Below are 7,450 nucleotides of genomic sequence, written 5' to 3'. Positions count from 1 at the left end.
TCAATCATTTATGAAAATAGAGCTCTAGATGTTTACAATTTCATTCTAATCATCATCCATCTAAGAAAATTATAGGTATATATTGTATTCCAATAAAATAATTTATCTAAAATTATGTAACAATAAATTTGATTTAATTGGTATATTGAAGTTTACAACATTTGGGTTCATATTGCATACAACCACAGATGTGGTAGTTATATGAGTTAATTTGATTTAGGATTATAATGGAAATAGTTGCTCTATTTAGGATTTATCCTCATTTTTACTAGTTATCAGTTACTCAAATTCTATATAAATATGTGGGTTTTCTGGTGTTTGGTCTTTCTCTCTTATCTTGAATTGTTATTTTCCCACTTTTACCTTTCTATTAAGAAAAAGATCTATCCAATTGAAAACCACATTTTCCATATTGAATTTTCCTCTTTGAATCTGAGAAGTTCTATTGCAGTCATTCTTCTTCTCTTTGTCATTTTTTCTAGTCAATAGGTTCTCATTCATTTCTCATTTCATGAAGCCATGTAAATGTTTTTTTTCTTTTGAGGCACAATATTCATATTTTTACGCAGTGAATTTTGTTCAATTTTGTGCGCAGTGAATTTTGTTCAATTTTGTGTAACAATATTAAAAGGTGATTTGTTTGGGGATTTAGGCTCCTGAGTATCCTTTGATTGGGGCCACCTCACCTTAATTTTATATTTATTAGTTAAGTTTTAATAATGTCCATTAAGAAAAAGATCTATCCACTTGAAAACCACATTTTCCATATTGAATTTTCCTCTTTGAATCTGAGAAGTTCTATTGCAGTCATTCTTCTTCTCTTTTGTCATTTTTTCTAGTCAATAGGTTCTCATTCATTTCTCATTTCATGAAGCCATGTAAATTTTTTTTTTCTTTTGAGGCACAATATTCATATTTTTACGCAGTGAATTTTGTTCAATTTTGTGTAACAATATTAAAAGGTGATTTGTTTGGGGATTTAGGCTCCAGAGTATCCTTTGATTGGGGCCACCTCACCTTAATTTTATATTTATTAGTTAAGTTTTAATAATGCCCATTAATAGAATGAGGTTGCTTTGTGGTTATGATAGTTCCTTTGATCGAACCTTAATGATGGATGGATTTACTACAAGGGCGGGAATCTCAAACTCACACTGTATAGAGGGAATAATACATTAGAGTAATGAAAAGGTACATATGCAGATTATCACACGATCCAACCTAAACAATGTAACAATTATGTAAAAAAAAACATTCGCCAAACATGGACAAACATGGACTTACTAAAATTAAATGACAACAAAGATGTGGCATGTATGATGTTGGTAGCTTCTAATGTTCACTTGTGTGATGCAAAGCATCCGTTCAAACCACCAATACGGGAACATGAGCAAATTGTAGCTGGTGTCGGTCCATCTTGTGGTCCATCAACTAAGATTAGGTAATAATTTTGACTTGCATATCCCGGTATTTAAATCCTAATATTTTAGTACTTATTGAATTTTTTGGATGTCTCTTCCCAGTCGACCCAATGAAGCAGTCCATGTCTCCAATCTCCACAACAAATTACATGCATAAAAGCAGTCTTCAAGTATGAGTTAAAGACCCGATGTGATTTCAATGACTTGAATCCATTAGAAAGACCTTGTAGATCAACTTGCTTGCAAGTTAATCTGCATGCTGGATAGGATTTTGAGAATGACAGATGTAGTTGTCTTTCAAGTATAATAGAACCCTGTCATTTGCTCCTCCATCAAGATCACCTTGATGTGCCATAATATCTAAAACACAAAATATTTACTTAAACTAGAACAAACATTATTGAAAATTAAATTGACTTAATGCATCAAAGAATGACACTTTAAGCAAAACAAATATTTCTATATTCTAACCAAAGATATAGATGGAGTACTAACATTGATATATAGATGCATTTTTTTAAATAGCTTGTCTCTAATTAGAAAAGATAACATAATATTATATGTTTTGCTTAGAAGTTCAACATGGTTTTAAGAACATTTCTCTAATCATAACATCTAAATCCTCAATACCAAACAACATATATAATACAAATAAATTGCTTAGAAGTTAAAGCATGGTTTAAAAACTTATCTATGACCGAAACATCCAACTCTGCTATACCAATCAACACATACAATATAAATGAACCTAAGTAGTTAAGCGTAGTAAAGAATGTTTCTACGATCATGCGTTCAACTTTGCTATAACAATAAACACCTATACAAAAATGAATTGCTTAGTGGTTCAACATAGATTTAAGAGCTTTTCCATGATAAACAACTTTATAATCATGCTTAAATCTTTCTTTGAAAGAATGACTTAGCTTAGAATCCCTAGATCATCTCTTTCCCGATACTAGATCCATATCTATTCCAAGCTCTTGATATGACCGAAACATCCAACTTTGCTATACCAATCAACTTATACAACCTAAGTAGTTTAGCATATTAAAGAACTTTTCTACGATTATACATCCAACTTTGTTATAATAATAAACACCTAACAAAAATGAATTGCTTAGTAGTTCAACATAGATTTAAGAGTTTTTCCATGATAAAAAACAAATAATCTTTGCTTAAATCTCATTGAAAGAATGACTTAGCTTAGAATCCCTAGATCATCTATTTTTTAGTACTTGATCCATATCTATTCGAAGCTTTTTAAGTGAACACATGATTATCTGTAATTCTAATTTTATATATTTAACTCCAAGCAATTTATAAATTCTTTCTTAAAAGTATAGAGTAAGTGGGACTTTTTATGTCTCTTTCCTAAAATTTAATCATCTTATTTTAAATTGTGAATATTTATTTCCAGAACAAAGAGCATTCATAATTTTAAAACTTTAAGTATTTATTGTAATAGCTCATGTATTTGTTATAAATAATTGAAAAGTAAAAGTACTCTATAATGGTAACTTCAAAAATAATTAAAAATAATGAGCAGAAAATGAAAGTTGTTTATCCTTAAATCTTAAATGTCTTTTCTGTTTGAGACAATTATATATAAAATAAAGGATACTTGCACTTAAAATTTTAGTTTTCCATATATTAAATGTTGAAAATCCCAAGCCAAAATTCAATCATTTTACCATGATATATATTAATTAAAAATAAAATAAAATCATACAAAAGAGAAAATACAAAAAATATATTAAACTAATGTTATGTACAAAACACATACCACAATGGCTATTCTCTATTATTAGGAGAGAATATATAGGAGTTTGATTTCTTCTCTGTTGTTTTTCACTCTAATTTTTGTAAATTCTCATACTAAGAGAATGAGTTAGTTTAGATTTCCTAAGAACATCAATCTCCTTATATTCCACTATCAATCCATGTACAAAGCATTTTTAATAAATCACTCTATCTGTAGTAATAACTAATTGTTTAATTTACTGTTATCTCATCCATTTTTAAAAAAATCAAATTTTTCTTATAAATTGATAGTTAACATTTGGGAAAATTATTGAAAACCCCTTGACTGTATTTTCTAGACACCCCCCCCCCTTGATTATATTTTGAACATGCTTTTGAAATTAATGTGTCGGACCGGTGTGGCACATTTTTTGTACCAGGCTAAACTCAATTTTTTGGTCCGGCACAAAAAAAAAAGAAGCTAGTGATATAACATGGATCAAAATATATATATATATATATATATATCATTTTTACTTGGGGGAGTAGTGGTAAAAGAAAACAATGCGGAAGGATGCCTTTTCTCTCAATATTTCTTGAACAACTAATATTCGTACTTTAAAACCTTTAAAATATTATTAAATAGTTTTCACAAACAGTATTTTTTACAAATTAAAAATACTATTGTTTACAATGGCATAAGTTCATTAAAAACAGACTGAAAAATAAAAATTTTAATTGGAAATATGAAGAATTGTCCTCCCAAAATCTTCTCATATTTACAATGGCATAATCATTGAACAAAATAATCTTTTTGGCAAATAATATATAACGATAACTTCCTTGGAAGGATGATGAATATGATTGAATTGTAACCATCTTAGAGCTCCAATTCCATGGATGACTGGAACCTTAGAGTGCCACTATAAAAAAAGAAAATAAAAAAAAATAAAAATGTACATAATTCAGACTTCCGATGCAACTTGAGTAGAACAATAGAGTGCTAAATCCCAAAGAGTATGGGGATAGAGAGAGGTTTTGAGGGAATAGGGGGTGGGGTTGGGAGTGTGGGGCGGTTTGGGTTCCTGAGGATGTGAAGAATGGTTCAAATTAGGGTTTTCACCCCTTCTACTTGTCGGAAAAAAAAGAAGACACCTAATGACAGCCCTATGTCTAAAATATTGGACTGGCCCATTGAGGTAGTTCAAAGTTTCAAACCTCGAACTACTCAGCTTTAGGGCAGTTTGATATTTCAGACATTGAACTTGTCTGAAGTGCCTCCAAACAAAGGTCACAACCCTACATTTTAGAAAAATCAAAAAGTAAATAAAATAAAAGCCAGTTTGATGTTAGGAACGTCGAATCGAGGGAAAAATTTGAAAACATATATAGGAGATGAACCTCTATATAAAATTAGGAAAACATTGGACCTCTGTATAATTCTACATCTTTTATGGTATGCATGTAATTTTCCATGTTTGTAACCATGGAGTTGCGATACCATGGAAGTGAAGCAATAATGAATTTATACATAGTTGAATGCTTTCAAACTCATAAACTCCATGAGTAATACAAAAATACTTATTCAATGTAGGTAAGATTACCACATGGCAATGCTATGAAGAAAGGCTCCTTATATGCTATGTTTATCCAAGCTTAAAATTGATTACAGTGTACCATGCTTATGTAGGAGCAAAATTACATTTATTACATCAAGCAAATAAGCTATTTGGGAGGATTTATTTCTTCTGAAACTTTAGTATCAACTTTAGAGCCACTAGGTGATATATTCAAAAGAAAATGAGCAGGAAAGATCGTAAGCATCTAAACACCGACTTGTGCATCTACAAAGATTACGCTTTATCTATAATTCTAAGACGTGATTTTTAATACAATTCCATGTTTGTTCTTAAGCTCCTTTCATGTTTTCTCTTTTCGTAGTTTGATGGCTGGGTTAAGTGGAGGACTATATTCCAAAAGCTAGAGTCTTAATGATACCTCTGGTTTTACCCAGCGAGAAAATGTACATTTAACTTGATGAAACATCCAATTTTGAATCAGTGTTTATTTCTCTTTGAGAACAATATCAAGAGCTAGACAATCTAATTTGCACTATATAATTGGTAATAGATCAAATGATATATTGCAAGAATGCACTCTTCAAGGTTTTGCCATAACTAAATATTAGAGTAACATGTTCATGAAGTCTTATTTCCATTTAGATTGAGCCTGCAATACTTTTAAACTATTGCCTAAGAAGCAAAATAAAATGCATGTGACCAGGCACAACGGCATAAAATTAGACAAATAAAGTTTCCTAAAATTAATTATATTCGTGAATATATAATAATTAAAAAATAACTTATAATTACACCTTTTGTAATGTAATGCTATTTGTAATAAATATAATTACTAACCCATAAAGTTTTTGTGAGGGACTTTTTGACAATACAAATATGCTATTAATATATATTGATTCCTAATTTTATTATAATTAAAATTCTCTCTCAATGTGGTCTCACACGTAGGCATTTATCTCTATCTCCCTCTCATGTCCAGCCCTAACAATCTAACAATGCTAACTTGGCGCTAATACAAATCAACGATCGTGATAAGATGATCATAAATCGTAATGATTTGATTTTAAAATTTTGGTTAATTAAGTACCAATGAATTCTGTTTGAGTTTTAATTGCAACAATGGACTACAAATTTCATGTTTGCTACAATTAATTCATTTTCTAACACTATTTTTCATATGGCTTACTTTTCATGCTTTTTTCTACACAGGCAAATTACGTAAGGCTTCTTTGGGGGGGAAAGGTGGAGTTGTCATTTATAAAATGCTTCAAGTTACGTGGACAGTTAGAGGTGAGTTTCTTAATTTTTTGTTTTTCTTCTACTTGCTACCAATAATTTCCCTATATAATTCTTAATGAATAAATTTTCCCCATAGCAACACCCTTAAATTTTTTTAAGTTTATTATTTCGACAATTCTTAATAGGGTAATTATTTCTTTAATTTCTCCTATTTTTTTAGGAAACAACCATTCCAAATTACCCCCAAAAGGTAGAGTTCACACTCAAGGGTATTTTGGTCATTTTACACGGAGAGGGGAAATATGGTTATTCTACTATCCCGATATTATGGGGGCAGAAACAATCATTCAAAATTACCCCAAAAGGTAGAGTTTATCCTCAAGGGTATTTTGGTCATTTTGCACTGGGGGGGTATTTTGATCATTTTACACCCAAAGGTGCAATATAGTTGTCCTACCATCCCTAGACTATGGGGGCAGAGACAGTCATCCAAAATTACTGAACAGTTCACGAGCATGTCAGAAGCATTTCGAATAAAGATTTCGGGCATGTCTGTGCATCTTTTTCGAAAAAAATCTGATCACAACAAAAGTATTCCATAAAATCTTTACAAGTCATCTTTTATTTCGGAAATTGGAAAACAAGATCATTGTTTTTGAGGCCCTCCCAAGTCGAAGCAGGTGATGTGCAATCCTTAAAAAAAAAAAAAAAGTTAACAAGCCAACATTCATTTGAGCATTTCATCAAACAATTCAAAAGCTGGAGGCTTACCTTCTCTTGCCCCTTTGTTCACGGGATATGACCAGATCCGAGTGTTCACTGACGTTCCTCGCCGTCCATCCTCGATAATCAGTCCTTTTTTTGTTTCAAATGGAATTTTCGAGGAAAACCCAATAGGATAGGGTTGGAAAGTTTGAAATCAAAAAACAAAAGAAGGGGGTGAGACCCCATAGCAAGTGAAGGAAAAATGGGGGAGAGCCACCCCTTTTATTTAAAAACCCTCCTGGGCTTAGCGGCAGACTTCGTGCCACCCGGGCGACATGGTCCTTGTCGCCCAACCTGGGCTGGGCAGCACAGTTCGTGTCACCAACATATATATATATATATATATATATATTTTAAAAAATATTCATATGGGCAGCACGTCTCTTGCCGCCCAGGCGACAGGATTCTTGTCGCCCACCTTAGTTATTAAAAAAATAAATAAAAAAAAAATTCATATGGGTGGCACATCTCATGCAGCCCGGGCGACACGACCCGTGTCGCCCACCTAAATTATAAAAAATAATAATAATACATAATTTTTTTTTGCATATGGATGTGCCGCCCGGGTGACATGAACCATGTCACCCTCCTCATTTAATAAAAAAAAAAAACGAAAAATTCATATGGGCGGCACGTCTCACGCTGCCCGGGCGACACGATCTATGTCGTCCACCTCAGTTATTAAAAAAAATAAAAAATAAAAAA

General features: G+C 31.7%; 1 long non-coding RNA gene across 1 annotated transcript; it reads right to left on the bottom strand.

Annotated features, from left to right (window-relative positions):
* Positions 1-1,157: 1,157 nt before the first annotated feature.
* LOC148779767 (uncharacterized) lies at positions 1,158-6,938 on the bottom strand. The gene is made up of 2 exons (XR_016043521.1): positions 6,752-6,938; positions 1,158-1,781 (listed from the first exon to the last, which is right to left on the bottom strand). It is a non-coding gene; the product is annotated as an uncharacterized LOC148779767 (long non-coding RNA).
* Positions 6,939-7,450: the final 512 nt, after the last annotated feature.

Source organism: Amborella trichopoda, chromosome 11 (assembly GCF_054954075.1).
Source record: "Amborella trichopoda isolate Santa Cruz 75 chromosome 11, AtrichopodaSantaCruz75HAP2 v2.0, whole genome shotgun sequence".
Lineage (NCBI taxonomy): Eukaryota > Viridiplantae > Streptophyta > Magnoliopsida > Amborellales > Amborellaceae > Amborella > Amborella trichopoda.
This window is presented reverse-complemented; position numbering and strand designations above follow the sequence as displayed.